This window comes from Syngnathus acus, chromosome 15 (genome assembly GCF_901709675.1).
Source record: "Syngnathus acus chromosome 15, fSynAcu1.2, whole genome shotgun sequence".
Lineage (NCBI taxonomy): Eukaryota > Metazoa > Chordata > Actinopteri > Syngnathiformes > Syngnathidae > Syngnathus > Syngnathus acus.
Genome location: NC_051100.1, coordinates 1867571 through 1883086, shown reverse-complemented (window position 1 = coordinate 1883086; position 15516 = coordinate 1867571). Strand labels below are relative to the sequence as shown.

At 42.1% G+C, this 15516-nt stretch overlaps 1 long non-coding RNA gene across 1 annotated transcript in view; it reads left to right on the top strand.

Moving 5' to 3' along the window:
• Positions 1-14589, top strand: part of LOC119134479 — a 181058-nt gene extending 166469 nt beyond the window's left edge. The window contains exon 9 of the long non-coding RNA XR_005100348.1: positions 14370-14589. This is a non-coding gene — a long non-coding RNA (uncharacterized LOC119134479). The remainder of the gene's footprint in view (positions 1-14369) is intronic.
• The last annotated feature ends 927 nt before the right edge of the window (positions 14590-15516 follow it).

Sequence of the window (15516 nt, the reverse complement as noted above, 5' to 3'; positions counted from 1 at the left end):
CCCACACCCTTTAATGACAAAGCATTAAGCATCGTCCATCTGCCTCTTTGTTGACGTTTATAGTCGTCCGGCCGTTCACTGCCACCGACAAATTCTGGCGTGAAAAATTTGTCTTGTCGAGCTTGTCAGGCTTCTAATTTACTGTAATGGCAAACAGCGAAGCTTTTGGTTTTGGTTTTAGTTTGGTTTGTGTTTCTCTTCATAAAGCTCATTTTCTCGACCTTTTAATCAGAAACCATTCCTTTAGGTCAACCCAATCCATGTTCTAAGTCTAATCACTAATGAATGGAAAAAGAAAAAACGAGTGATCCTATATTTGCTACATGCTGCTATCTTCCTAAAATAAACATTCGCACACACTTACACAGACATGTTGCCTTTCCGGTTTTCAGTCAACTGGATCCAGTAACTTAATTTCTCCCATTTGACGCCATCTATTTAGAAGCATCTCGAATTGAGCATAATCAATAGTAAAATTGAGTCTGAAAAACGACGTGGAAAATGACAAATATCATCCGCACTCATCAGTCCATAAAAAAAAAACTTTCTTTCAGCGTTCATTTCCATTTTTGTCAATTAATGATTACTTTTGAACGATATCAAGTGGCGTGATTGTCAAGTAGCGCTAATGCTGCTCTTGTTGAATACCCGAGTTTTTGTCATTCCGGCAGCTGTCGTCACCGATGGGATGTGAAAATGAAGTCTTATTATAAAGCAGTTGTCAAAGCACAGATGGAGCGACACAGACAGACGCTCGCATCATTAAAATCAGAGTTATAAAAAGTTGATAATTAAAGACGGGCCTCGCAGGAGGAGGAGGAGGACGAGGGGATAATTGGCTTTCTCTGCCTCAAAACTTCGACCCACTTAGCCGGCAATATGTTCAAAATGTGGTACGCGCGCACGCACTTTAATGTGTGTGCTAGTCCTCCATGCGTCTTCATGACAGATGATCGGGTTGTTCATCCAGACACTAAGTAGTTAACCCCTTAAATGTGCTCATTTGTCCCTAACGATGCACATCACAAACGCAACGGTAAAAATATTGCCACTACACTGTGACTAGGGAAAACAATCAACTAAATGACGCACGCCACTATTGCATCTCTTAAAGCAGGGGTGTCGAACTCCAGTCTTCGGGGGCCGCGTTCCAATATGTTTTCCAAGTTGCCCTCGTTATACACACCTGAGTGAAAAGATCAGGTTATTTTCACGTTCTGCAGGAGCCTAAGTTTTGACACAGGTGCACTTAACGAGGGAATCGTGGAAAACATATTGGAATGCGGCCCCGAGGACTGGAGTTTGACACCTGTGACCTTTGACCATGATATTTCCTTAATAAAGTGGCCTGTTATTAGATACACCTGAAAATGGAGAATATACAGAAACTGATATACATGATCATTTTTTTACATTAAAAAAAAGCCTTACTATACATCAGGGGTGTCGAACTCCAGTCCTCGGGGGCCGCATTCCAACATGTATTCCAAGATTCCCTCGTTAAGTGCACCTGTGTGAAAAGTTGGGCTCCTGCAGAACGTGAAAATGAACAAAATCTTTTCACGCAGGTGTGTTTAACGAGGGTACCTTGGAAAACATATTGGAACGCGGCCCCCCGGGGACTAGAGTTCGACACCCCTGTCTTAAAGGTTTCTATTTCGTCCACCACAAAAACATTTCAGTTGTGTGTGAGTGTCGCTAAATACGTCCTGCAGAGGAGGAAGTGGCGGGGAAGAGGAAGAAGAGAAGGATAAGTGGAGGAAGAGGAGGATAAAAGGAGGATGAGCAGGGGAAAGTGACAGCAGGAGGGTGTACAAGTCATGCAGGAAGTGAAATCCGGTGTGGAGTCTTGTTATGAACAGTCAAGAGTTCAACCAACCGTTCACAGTTCAGCGACTGACCTCTGCTCCTTAATGTGCGTGTGCGCAAGCGTATGTGTGCGATTTACAATGAGTTTTTTGTGCGTGTGTAAATGGTGTAGCTGTCTGAAACGCGGTGTGTCAACGAAAGCCGCTCAAAGTGACCTTCTTCCCTTTTAAGCACACGCACACTCACATGCAATAAGTGAGCTGATGAATTCATTTGCGTGTGTGAATCATGGTGACCTAAATCTCCGGCTGGAGTAGGATTTTGACCAAAAAGAGACAAAACATCCATTGAAATGTGCAGTTTGACGCTTATATGCCAAACATCTACATTTCCTTATTAGTCTAAATGTGTTTTGAATAGAACTAGTGGACCCAGAATTTGCCCTGACATGTTTTTAAATGTAAACATTCAATATATGTTGAACCTATCATACAAAAACACACACATTTGTAAGAATATATTCTTAAATATTACTTCTTTAATCAGTCAGTCGGTTGGTTATTTAGTTAGCTAGCTAGCCTACTGGCTACTTAAGCTATATGTTAGTTAATTTTACATTTTGGTTTGATGTAGACAAAAACTCCATTTATTCAGGCTGAAGAACATAACCAGAAGTGCCAATAATTATGGTGAGAAGCGTCTACTATTTTATTTTTCACATTGCAAATAATGGAAATGTTTAGTCAGTTTAAAATGTCCCATTTGAAAGTATTTACCGTAATTTTCGGACTATAAGTCGCGGTTTTTTTTCATAGTTTGGGTGGGGGGGCGACTTATACTCAGGAGCGACTTATATACATATATATGGGTTTTTTTCACTTTTTTGGGCATTTTATGGCTGGTGCGACTTATACTCCGGTGCGACTTATAGTCCGAAAATTACGGTAATCACTTTTTGCAAAGGAAATTGGCAATCTCTTTAGTCTGTCAGTTTTCAAAGTAAAAAGGCCAGTAGTCTCTGATTTTAGCGTACAAATATCGATTCTATTTGTCTTTTCTGCTTCAGTGCGACACAATCGGACTCGACGTAAATGCAACGATGGACGACCCGAGCGTTTTGTGATTGCGTGCGCGCTTGCGTTTAGATCGGCACCGGCCACGATGTATTTTTAGCGCCGGCGGCCAGTCATCAATAACAGCAGACGTTTTTAAATCAGCCTTCACCCATCTATCAGGCTCGCGTGCTGCCCGGGGCTCGATCCCGTGCTCGCGCTCATTCGTCTTGCCGCGTTTTTGAGTGCTGACAGCCTGCCAGGGCCTGGTTAAAATCACACATGAAGACACGCACACAAATACACTCAACGTGAGAGCTTTTAGGGAACATGAGCGGCCTTAAAACTTGTTTTTGTCCCCACTCTTGGAGTTTGCTTGCGTCAGTTGGTCAGCCCGTCGTTCTTCAGTTTGTGAGACGGTCACTTTGTCAGTCCGTTTATTATTCAGTGTGATAGTCGCTTAGCCAATTACCTGGAAAAGAATATCAACATGTCTTCCTTTCTTTTCGAATAAAAGTGAAAATAAACTTTGACGCTCGAAGCCAAGACTGTTTTTTCCTCAAATTGAATCATGTACTTTTTGCACTTATCAAAAACCTCGTGCCATTGTTCCTCATCAGCATGTTGCCATTCAAATCAACCACATAGCAAATAATGAGGCAACCTTTAAGAAACCCGAAGATAGCGCCGGCCTGACTTCAATCGCCCGTCGTCTAACCTGCGGCGATGCCTTTCAACTTCCTCCAGAGGTGAAGTCATACACGATCCGCCCCGCAGCCATCCGCCTGCTTTTAATTGGGTCTCGGCGAGAAACGACGTGGCTCGGGAGAATGACACTTCAACCGTGTTCAATTTAGTTTCACTTGATGCAAAGTCATCTGCTTTAACATTTGGATGGACGTTGCATACATTAGTTATCAGTGACTGACATTGCAAGATATTGATCCAATACCAAGTAAATAGAGGACCAGTATCATGAAGAAAAAAAAAAAATATTTATATGTAAAATTGCATCACATGAATTCATTTTGCTGACCATTGCGTCTTTGTGATTTATAGTCATTTCAGAAAAATGACTCAATTGTAGAAATTGTATATTGTACTCCTGTGTAATCAAATTCAATTTCATTTCTGTTTATTCCCATAGAGGTGTTTATGCAGAGCATTTTTATCTGAATTGGGCTTCCAATCCAATTCGAATCAAAATACAAGGCTTCTCGTGAACCGACTTATTTCGACTTACCAACCAGGTGACAAGCTTTTAGACTCCAAACACAAAGTATATTTTGTCCCTTTGGGGACACCGTACCTTCCATTGTATCCAGCCATCAATTAGCCGTGTCACTCCCTATTGTCACTCGCGCATCATCGAAATGTGACCTCAAAAATGACATTTTGGAGAGATCATAGAAGAATCATTTTCTATTAAGTCTAACAAGTACCCTGATTACTAAAGACCTTTGCGTGACGATGAAAATAACATACAATTAAACCATTGAAATGACATGGAGAGAAAAAAAAAAACACGAGAGAATTCTGCAACTGGCAGCCAGCCTGAGTACAACAGAAAAATTGGCGCACAGTTTGACTTTTGCAACTCTTTCATGGTTGGCAATGAGCACGCTGTGACCTTGTTAAAGTGCGCAAAGTAATTACTCTCTTGGAGACGAGCTCCATCCCTGCGAGGTCGGCTTTATATATAAAAACTCCCAAGGCGTCGGAGGAGCTTCCGAGGGAGGAGAAACATCCGAAATATCAGTGCTTGGCTTATTGCACTTTACTAAAGTGTGTTCAAGTGACTTCATTAGTGTCTTTTTCCAATTCACTTTTGCCCATTACTTGGGCTCAACTCTATCTCATTCTTAGTTTCAATTCTTTACTCGGATTAACACGTGACAATTACCTAACAAAATGGACGACGACATGCTGCTTCGCTGAGTCGAAAGACGTGGATGGTTTCAAAGTGAGGTGACAGCTGGACTTCTCGGTGGAAATGTGCTTTTAATATTCCACATGTTGAAATATGACTTTCCCCTCGACTGAATGACTTTCCAGTTGTTTCCCTTCCTGGTGACAAAGAGCTGTTTGAGACGGCGGTGAGACGGAGACACTCCATCACGCTCCACCTCATAACCCTCATCACTGACTGACACTTTGATTAATTAAAAAGCACACCAGTTCCATATGGCTTGCCACGCCGCTAAGAAGCTTCTTGTTGGAGAGGAGAGGCTGAACAAACACTTGAACTGAGACTAGAGAGCATTAGAGAAATTATCCGTCACGGTTTGATAAAAGAAGACCAAAGAGTCTTTGATGATTGCTGGCTGCGTGAGGCTTTGAGGCAAAATAAGAAATCAACATGCATGCGATCAAGTGGCAGTCAAATATCTTTTAGTGGGATGTCAAGAAGCAGCGGAAAGATCAATAATCAAAGTCCTTTGTGAGACGACGGCGTCGTCAATGCGAGGTCAGATGACCAAATCAAATCGAGTGTTGCTGTTCAACTATGAATTTTGATCAAACGGACAAACATGAGGACAGAAAAAAGCAATCTGGGATTTTGGGTGCAGTTTCTATTGAACTATTTTAACAATATTGAAGATTTCAGACTGTAGCCAGTTTGAAAAGTGGTTTGGTACCAAAGTAGAGTAGGAAAAAGTGGAAAAGAAGTGACAGGTGGTTCAACAGGTGGCTTGCGTTGCACTTTTTAGGCCATCGCACATAGATGACGGCTTCACGGGAGACAGCAGACGGACGGACAGGTCGCAACCTCTGCAAGTTCTCCATTCTGACCTTGCTCACTTCTGGACTGTAATTAATTAAACTGCAGGGACCCTGACTGGACTTGGCCTCCTTCGTGTGTGTGCGTGTGTAAGCATTTCCTCTTGCTATGTGTTAAAGTAAAAAAAAAAGAATATGCTTGGCTGAGTGTTGCATCAGACTGAGTGATGTTCAAGGATGTCGGATTGCAGCGTGGCGTCATGTATCTCCACGCACGTTACTCACACACATACTTGGTCAGCAGCCAGCAGGAGGTTAAAGTCCTAATGGCAGCCATTCCGCTGGTGAAACTTCTTTCCATATGTTAGGTGTTTGGCGTTTTTCATCCTGTTCGAAGAGCTGAGAGCGCAGACGTTCACAACTGCATTACAGAGGAACTCATTTTTACAGATGATGGCGGGAACTATAAAAGAGGGGAGGGTGATATCATTCGTATGGAATCATATCTTGATCCGCTCCAGATTACAGCCAAGAAGGAAAAAGCAAAGAAGAAACTGATTAATGGGACGAATGTGGGTTGTTTTTTTTCTACTGTATATTTTACAGTTGATGGACGAGAGGTCAACAGACATGCAGTCGACGGACGGACTGATGGACAATTTTCAAGATGGATGGAAAGGTCGACAGATAGATGGACAGACTGAGATGGGTGGATGAATAGACCGCTGCTGCTCACTGCTCCCCTCTCCCCCAGGGGATGGATTAAAATCACACGGGGATGGGTTAAATGCAGAGGACAAATTTCACCACACCCAGGTGTGTGTGTGACGATCATTGGGACTTTAATCTTTAATCTTTAAATGGACAGTTGACTGTAAGGACGGAATATGTGCAAGATGGAGGGACGGCTGGCCAAAAGATAGACGCATTGCGAGATGAATAGATGGGCAGAGAAATGGATTGATAGATGGATGGAGGGATGAGGGAAGGATGGAGAGCTGTATCAAATAATAAAAGGAATAGCGAATGAGATATCAAAACGATTGTCAGGTGGCAACCCTGGAGAGATTTTCAAAAGCCATCTTGACGTGTCATCAAGGGTTAGTGACATCATCGCGATTGCTGTTCACTCACGTTCAAGCCCTTCATGATGCAATCGGCAGCAAATCGTACACCGCTTGTGTCGTCTTGACTTACCTTCTTTTCCTCAGCAGCACACTTAGGACACAAATGCAGGCAAATATGAATTATATTGATAATTGATTGATGACCAGATTTGGGCAGATGGATGTCAATGGATGGACAAATGAGTCCCATAGATGGAAGTAATACAATCACCTGTGGTGTTCCGCAAGGTTCATTATTGAACCCCATGTTATTTTTCAATTTGGTTGGATATGGACACTCTTGTTGGGCTTCTACTAATTCTCCTTCGCGGGTCATAAAGTGCAAAGTGCAATTACCACTTTTCCTGGCAGAGGTCTCAAAACAAAGTCTTCGTTTTAACAGGCACCCCTCAGGTCACAGGTCCACAGACTGCACATTTCTTTATAAAAGCCGTTGGGAGTGGAGGCAAAGACAAACAGACGAGAATGCTATATAAGAGCCTCGGGCCTTTAATCAAAGAACACCTTGAACGTGTCCATCCTCCTTCCTGCACTCTGTTTATTTCCTGTGTCGCTTAAAGGGAGTTCAGTGGTGCGAAAGACAAACAGGAATGCTCGCAATTCCCTCTAGAGATGTGTGTGTGTGTGTGTGTGTGTTTGCTTATACATGTGCATTTGTATGTGTTTACTCTGTAAGGTCACATACTGTGAATACTTCTTTTGCTGGGTCAGTACTTGTTCAGTGTTTTCTTTTTTACCCTGTGCCAGTGTACGACATCGATAAGTGTGTGTGTGCGTGCACACAAGAGAGGGAGGGGGGGGTCAAATCGAAGCTGACAGATGGGGGCTGTGGCAAGGTCACAAAGCGCATGCAGCTGGGACCTGACGGCTGGATGGATGGATGGATGGATGGATGGATGGATGGATGGATGGATGGATGGATGGATGGATGGATGGATGGATGGATGGATGGATGGATGGATGGATGGATGGATGGATGGATGGATGGATGGATGGATGGATGGATGGATGGATGGATGGATGGATTGTTTGAAGGATGGAGAGACTGACCCTTTGAAAGGTCAGCGAGTGACTGCTGGTTTGACGGACGGACAGATAACTATTTGGATGTGTGGCTGGACAGACAGCTTTGCGGAGTGATTGGCAGATGGAAAAACAAATAACTATTGGCTGATGGGCATGTCGACAAATTTTGACTGTTTATGTCGGATGGACAGATGGATAAACGAATGTACAAATATGTGGACAGTGGCCAAGGAGATGCTGTATTCGTAAGGATGGGTGGGTGGATCGGAAGATGGACTGATGGATGAATAGACAGAAAATCAAGTCAATGAATGGCTCGACAAACTTCAGAAAAATAGTACGGTGGGAAGTGCAGGCATGACATCACAAAGAAGGACAGCATTTAGTGAGGACAAAGAGAAACACATACACATCAGCAACATGGTGTCACCTTTAAGTCACTTAAGTCACTGACACCCAGCAGAAACCGCTCACATGAGCATCTTGTACAAGACAATAACAACAAGCATCTGTCCTTCGGTCTACTTTATCTCTTAAGACAAGGAGAGAGGGATTGACTCAGCGTGTGCGTGTGCGTGTGCTGCCTCCCGCAGGCTGTATCCATCTCCTCGACAGAGAAAAGCCTTGTCAGCATGATTTATTTGTGTTTTTGTCACTCGTGAGAGGAACTGAGATACGCAGCATATGTGTGTGTGTGTTTTTCACATTGCAAATAGCAAATTACATCCTGGAAATGTTTGGGTGTCGTCTCGTCCGTGCCACTTAATCAGCGGTAACTAACGGCGGTCACGTGATGGCGTCTGTGGTGACGTGCCGGTTTTAATATACACCGTCTAATAACGCCGCACTGCGGCTTGCGCCCACGTCGGCTTGATTGGTGCCCTTTTGGACAGAAACAGCAAACAAGAGCGTTAATTGCTCCCAAGACGGCGACCTTTAGTTGGCGGAGCGCTCGTCACGTCCTTCGGTGATGAATGACGCCGTTTAATTGCATTATGTCTGAATATAGTTGAGGCCAGTATGGGGATGGCATTTATCTGCCATTCATCTCTCACCATGATTCTCCAAAGTACGGTACGCATACCTTGAGTGTCGACATAAATTTGTGGAAGCAGCTTTTCAACCCCTTCAACTTTTTCCTCTATTTGTTCCACCCCAGTGCATATTAAATCGTATTCTATTCAAGCTAGCTGGGCTAAGCTCCCTCTCTGTGCATGCTAATGTTGTTTTCCAAACACACGAGAGCAGAAAAAGATGTGACACACATTCAAATGTAATGTGCTCTTTACTGTCGCTGTGGGAACAATAAACTCGACTGCCGACTGCCAGTACAGCAGAAACGTCAGCAAAGCAAAAGTAAAGTCAACAAACTTCATCCTCGCTTCTGTCAAAACACAACATGAAAATATATTGATAAACTGCAGCTGTATTGTTTATACCGAGGAATCTGCCTGGGGTTATCACAAAGGCGCCAGTCTCTGTGCCGTTTGCATATTGATGGCCGGCCAGGCGAGAGAAAAGCAGGAAATGGAGAAGCCAGGCATTTTGAGCTCAAAGTAAAGAATAAAGACACCTTAGCCGTGATTCCTGAGGAATGTCAAACTGACATGTCACTCTTAACACACATTTGGTTCCTGTGTTAAGAAGACAAACTGTTGTAATAAATACATTTCAAGCTCTAAAAGCAAGCACCCAGATGATTTTGAATTACCACTCTATGTCGAAGCAGCTTTTGTTTCTTTTTTCGGCACTCCAAGCATGGCTTTCAGCTTCGAGCCCACACGTTGTTTACTGTTAATCGCTAACGTCTGACCCACTTTAATGGCTCTGTTTGAGTCAGTCAGTCATCCTGCGAATAACAGCACTTTCATTTCTTCACATGTCTGAAACAGTAAGAAAACAAAAAAGAAACATTCGCTATTTTATCCTCTGACAGACTTTTTTGTTTGCTTTTAACCGTTTGAGCAAAGTGAGGCTCTCAAGTTAGCTGTGCACAAAGACATCAGATGCACAAAGACACTCGCACACCACTCATCAGACCAACTTGTTTTGTTTTCATTTTTATTTTATTGGTTGCAAGGAAACACAAATCATATACAGTACAGTCAGTCATTAATAATTAGTTGGCCTCTTTCGCTATCCTAGCAAAAGACACAAAGTACAAAAACAGCCAGGTTAGCTTAGCTCTAGCTATTCGCTATGACGCAAGCAGATGGATTTAAAATCGGTCTAAAAGAAGATACTAAGTTCTGCTGTTGGCGAGTGTGCGTGAAGTAAGGCGGGGTCATTTGAAAAAAAAAAAATCTTCTGTATTACATTAGCGCATTAGCCAACACGCTAATGTGCTTCCAAAAAAGTACATATGAGGCTTGGTAAAGTGCTTTGGACAACATATGGTGTAAAAAAAGCATTATATAAACACACTCAATTTACTCTTATCATCAAATTAGATTTATGGACTCGCTGATTAAAAGACTAGCAAAGAGAGATTTTGGCTGCAAGTCTGAGCTCTAGATTCCGCACACATGGTAAATGAGTAAACAGGTGGAAAAGCGCTATACAAGTTTACAATTGCAAACACACACCAACATACACCAATAAAGACGGCAGCTGGCTGCAAGTGGAACAGGTCGTGACATTTGCAGGAAAATCTAGACAAAAACAGTGGCTGTGGGCTAAGTGTGCGTGTACGTCGCGTTCCGCCTGGTGACACTAAAAGCTGTTTTCACCAGAGTGGGTGACGTTGTGTCGGCCACAGGTCAATATCATGCGACTTCTCCCGGTCGTTAATGGGACACAAAAAGCTCGGAATGGAAGCAGTTGTTCTAATAAAGCTTTTTTGACAGCTGGTTGTTATACTTGTAGAGAATTAAAGTTAAAAATGTGACTTTCAACTGTTGGATCACAAAACTTTGAAGGTTATTTCACTTGGAGCTCCGGTTTTGGAGAAAAGGTTAGGTGGAACATCCTTCGAGTGTCTATTCATATTGCGCAATTCTTCTAACAGCCATTGGGGGGGCGTTAGACAATTATTTACTGCGTATGCATACAATTCTTCAATTGCTTCTGACCACATGTCAAGAGCCAAGTTCACTGGAGCTCCAGATACGTTGCATGTGTTTGTATATGTGTGTGTGTCGACAGCACAAATACACACACAAAACACCGGAGAGCGTTTTTTGATCTGGTTTGACGTCTGGAATGACAACTCTTAGTGTGCTGGCAGTTTGAAGTCTGTGTGCGCGTTGGTGTAGGTGTCTCAGCATTTTTGAATCATAGATGCCGAACATATCCCAAAGCTAAATAAAAACAGACAGCTGGACGGTGAGAGGCGAGCACCGGTCCCGAGCCCGCATCAACATTGCGCATACTGCCGACTTGGCGCCGCTCCAGTCTGTCACTTCTCGTCTTTTCGACACACACTACGTAAGAGAAACACACGGCGAAACTGTTAAGCGGTGATGTTCCTGGAAGTGGATGTTGGCCCCCGCAGCATCCTGGCGACTCCCTTGACTGACTGATTTTTCATTTGATTTTGCAGATGCCAATTTGGCCACTTTTGTCTGTCTGGGCTGGTTTTGGATTTCTACTTCTATTTAACCTCTCTGGATAGGCGTCACTCGTGCACATCATTTCTCGATAATTACTTTTTCAAAAAGCAAATCAGGGGCGTGTCTTAGTTCTGAGTAACGACTCCACAGTGTGCCGTCAGTCCCAGGAGAAAAAGGTGACAGTTTGAAAAAAGAAAAAGTTTTTAAAGAAAAGTCCAGATTAATTAACAATGTTTTGGGGTTCAGCTAAGCAAAGCTAATGGAAATGATTTTTTTCTCCCCTCCTTCACCCCATTTGTCTCTCTGCCTTGTCTTCCATTAGAAATGTATTGGGGTGACTTGGAGCATGAAATTAAAATATTAGTGGGTGACATCAGTGAATATTTCCAATTCTCTGGAATGAAATAATCATGAAATAATATTTTAGGTTGGAACAAAAAGGTCATAAAGAGAATTTGCTAACAAAACAGTTACCTTCGGTGAAAATTCATCTTTCAAAAATGATAACATGTTTGTGCAATTAATCGAAGCAACAGAAAGTGTCAATTAATTAGCCAGTCCCTCAATAATCATGTCAACTATGTTGAAGTTTCCACCACATCTATTTTTAAATCAAATTACATGTTGAAATGTAAATTACAGTCAGTGTTACATCTCCCCTTCCAAGCCATGAACCTCGCCTAACATTTATATTTTGCAACATTTGGAAAAGTCCAGCTGCGTGATGCATTTTCTTCTCAGGATGTTCTCTTTGCCCTTCTTGGACATGGCGTCGGCTCGGAATCGCATTCCAACGTTATCTGGCGGCCAATTAGAGGACGCCAATAAGGTTGTCCTCGGCGGTGGAGAGGTCACCCTGGCAACTATCACCACGGCGCACCTGATGGGAATCGTTGCTACCTCCTCCGCTGGCCTTCATTAGGGCTATCACTCGTTCCGTCCAGACGTCTTCCTCCTCGTTATCGAAGCGTGTCCTCCGGTGACCTTTCTGTCCTTCTCCGTCATGAGGAAATGAAAGAAACAAATTGAAACGTAGGGTAGCCACTTCAGAACAAAATGGCAGACTTCCTGTGTCTTCTCAGTTTGGCTGTTTCAATGATAATTCATAATTCTATACAAATATATTGCACTTTTATGGCCAAATATTTGAATTTCCGCGAAAAATCATTTCCAGAATCACGCGCAAACTGCTAGTCAAGTGAAGCAAACCGTTTTCCCAACAGGTCACTGTCAACTTTTTGACATTCTGTAGAGCTTTTTCCCGGGCTGCCTAATCGATTGCGGGCCAAAAACTCATAACGTGCTCCAGTGAAGCTACGACGCCGGGCCGAGCTCGGCTGTCCATTACGCCGCTAACTGGGCCAAGCCGAGTGCAGGTGCTTTAATCTTCAAATGGCCATTGATAAGTGCATTGATTGAGCATCTGAGGAGCAGAAATCAAACTTTGCTATGTGTCGGCCTCATCTTGAAATGTGTCCCGTGGTTGGTTGCTCATGTAGCTTCTCATCATGATTAGTGTATCATATTTAACCTTAGCAATATATATTCTTTTCTACTAACTTTCATAAATAAATAGTGGAATATAGCGATGCAATGAGTAATCGATTAATCGACGACCAATCAATTAATCGATTATTTTTAGAATGATTGTATTTATTTATTTTTATTTATTGTCATAGTGCTCAGAATTTCAGCTTCTCAACAGTAACTATCTGATGTCTGTATGATTGAAAGTGGGCAAATTATCTTTGTGCTGAATCAGAATAAATCATTTGCTTTTTCCTTTGGAAAACAATGATCAGCATTTTTGCGTATTTTCTGACACATTATAGACCAAACCATAAATTACGTGTGAAGATTTTCCCAAGTTTTCAGCCAGCACCGCAGGCGTGAATTCATCATCATCGAGCCGCCTCACGTCCGCACAGGGCGACCCGGCGATAGGATGAGTCAATTAATGTCCGATAATGATGTGCAGGGATAACATTGTTTCCCTAAGCGCCACCACTAGCTGGCAGAAATTACAGTGCGGCGCCTTGATGATTAAAAAAAAAAAAGAAAGAAAAGAGCCCCAAGATGAATTTTAAGTGGAGGAATAATCTATTTTTTGTTGAGCCTTCATGGTTCAGCGATAACATTTTAGACATTGAAAATGATTAGCATTACAACTGCATTCAGCGTCTCAGAACGTGAGCGAAGCGACTGCAAACAAACTAAAAGAAGACGCGACAGAGTCAACTTGAAATAATACCAACTTCATTTATGTCATCGAAGCGATAGAGCAAAAGAGAATGAAGAGGTATGGAAAATGAGATTAAACTCCCCCCTGTCCCGCTGTTATTTTGAGTTTAATACGAGAGGCGACGTGAGGACTGACGAGCGATATATAGATGGCGAGCATGTGAATGTGTCTTAGATTAGTCAGAGCGCTCTCACAAGGGGAACGAGGGACGAAAAATTGAGTTTATTTTAATCGCCAGAGGGAGGGAGGCATCAGCCTTAAAAGATAAACACAATTTAAAATACACCATCTCCCACCTTTTTCTTTTATTTTCCTAATATTCCATTTCACGTTCCAGAGAGTGAAATGAAAATGAAGCAATTTGAATGGCACGTGTTGTACATGTTAATGTTGACCTGTTGTTCGAGCAAATATGAACGGAAAATGTCACTGTGTTAAATTAAATGTTAATTGAATTTTGAAAACGCTGTTGATGGGCTAGCGGATAGAACACAAAAGGTGGCGCAACACATGTAGACACAAAATATAACAGTACTCGCAGGGATGCATTCATTATCCTGCCAAAAAAGTCAAATTACTTAAGTACAATTATTTACATTATATTTAATTACAAACTATTTTCATCTGTTTACATCGGGGTTTAAAAGTAACCTCACCAAGCCCCCCCCCCCCAAAAAAAAACCTGACTTCAGCTTGTCTGGATTTTCACTTGAAAAGCTCACAAATGCATATAAAAGAAAACAACAAGGCTTGGACTGAGCTTTTCGGCATTTCAAAGTTTGCCAAAGTGTCCCAACTTGTTGAACAATCCTTATTTATCTTGCTTTCTCTCATTTGACAGACAATCAAGTCGCCCTGGCAAACTTTTCCTGAGATGAGAGTTAGATGGATTTTAGCCGCCCGCGACTTTCTCACAAAATCAATGGGGAGCACAAAGTGGACTCCAAAGGACTCCATAAACATCTTTATCACCGCACTGCACTGACAGCGGCTTTTCAACAAGACTAAAGGTAATTAGATTTTACAATAAAAGGTTTTCATCACTGCAACATACTGAAAACTCGTTCACAGATTTTTATTTGGTTTTTTTTTTAATAATTGAATTAACAGTTTTTTGTATTTAAATGTATTTAATCAACTTGTAAAATTTAAACAGAATTTATTTTACATTGTTTTTGCATTAATTTACATTTGAAATAAGTTATACAATTAGTGTATATAATTTTTAAATGTACAGTTGGCAGCCTTTTTTTTTTCCATTTCCTTAAATATACCAGTGACTTTCTTTTTCATGCATTTATTCGTTTGTTCACTTTTAATGCAGACCGCTACTTTAGCCTTAGCGGAGATCGCTATCATCTCAGCTTGATGATGTTGTTTATGATGTGAGCGCTCTGTGAAGAACCGTAAAAAAACACATATGGAATTAATTAAGAACATGCATCTTGCTGTCAAGTAGCCAATATCTTTTCTTAATCGCTAGCATGAACTCAATTAAAGCTCAAGAAAAAGCTCAAATGTCAATGCCCCCCCCCCATAAATTCCCTCCACAGGCAACACTCGAGCCAGGCAAGCACACACCAACACACATCACACACATACGTAGATAGACTCTATTTGAAGCAGCAATCTCTCAGAGGCAATTGGCCCTATCATGCCGGCTTCGGCAGCCTACTCCGCCCGGTAACGGCTTTCCAGACCGCCGATTGGCCGAGACGCCGGCCTGCTAACAATGACAGATTGTTTATTTACCGGTCTGAAGCGAAGCAAAATATAAATGTGAGCAAAAGGAGCAGCGAGGGATTGTGTCACTAGTTTCTATTTGTTTTCTTTCCACTTTAGTTCATTTGTTGGCCGATTTATCGACTTTTGCAATGTTAATATTTTCTCTGTGCACTTTTCTAGTGACATTTCAGGCTATTTGTTCATTTTGTAAGTCAAATGTGACCTTTGATGCTTGTATTACAAAGAGGGACAAATAAGGCGAG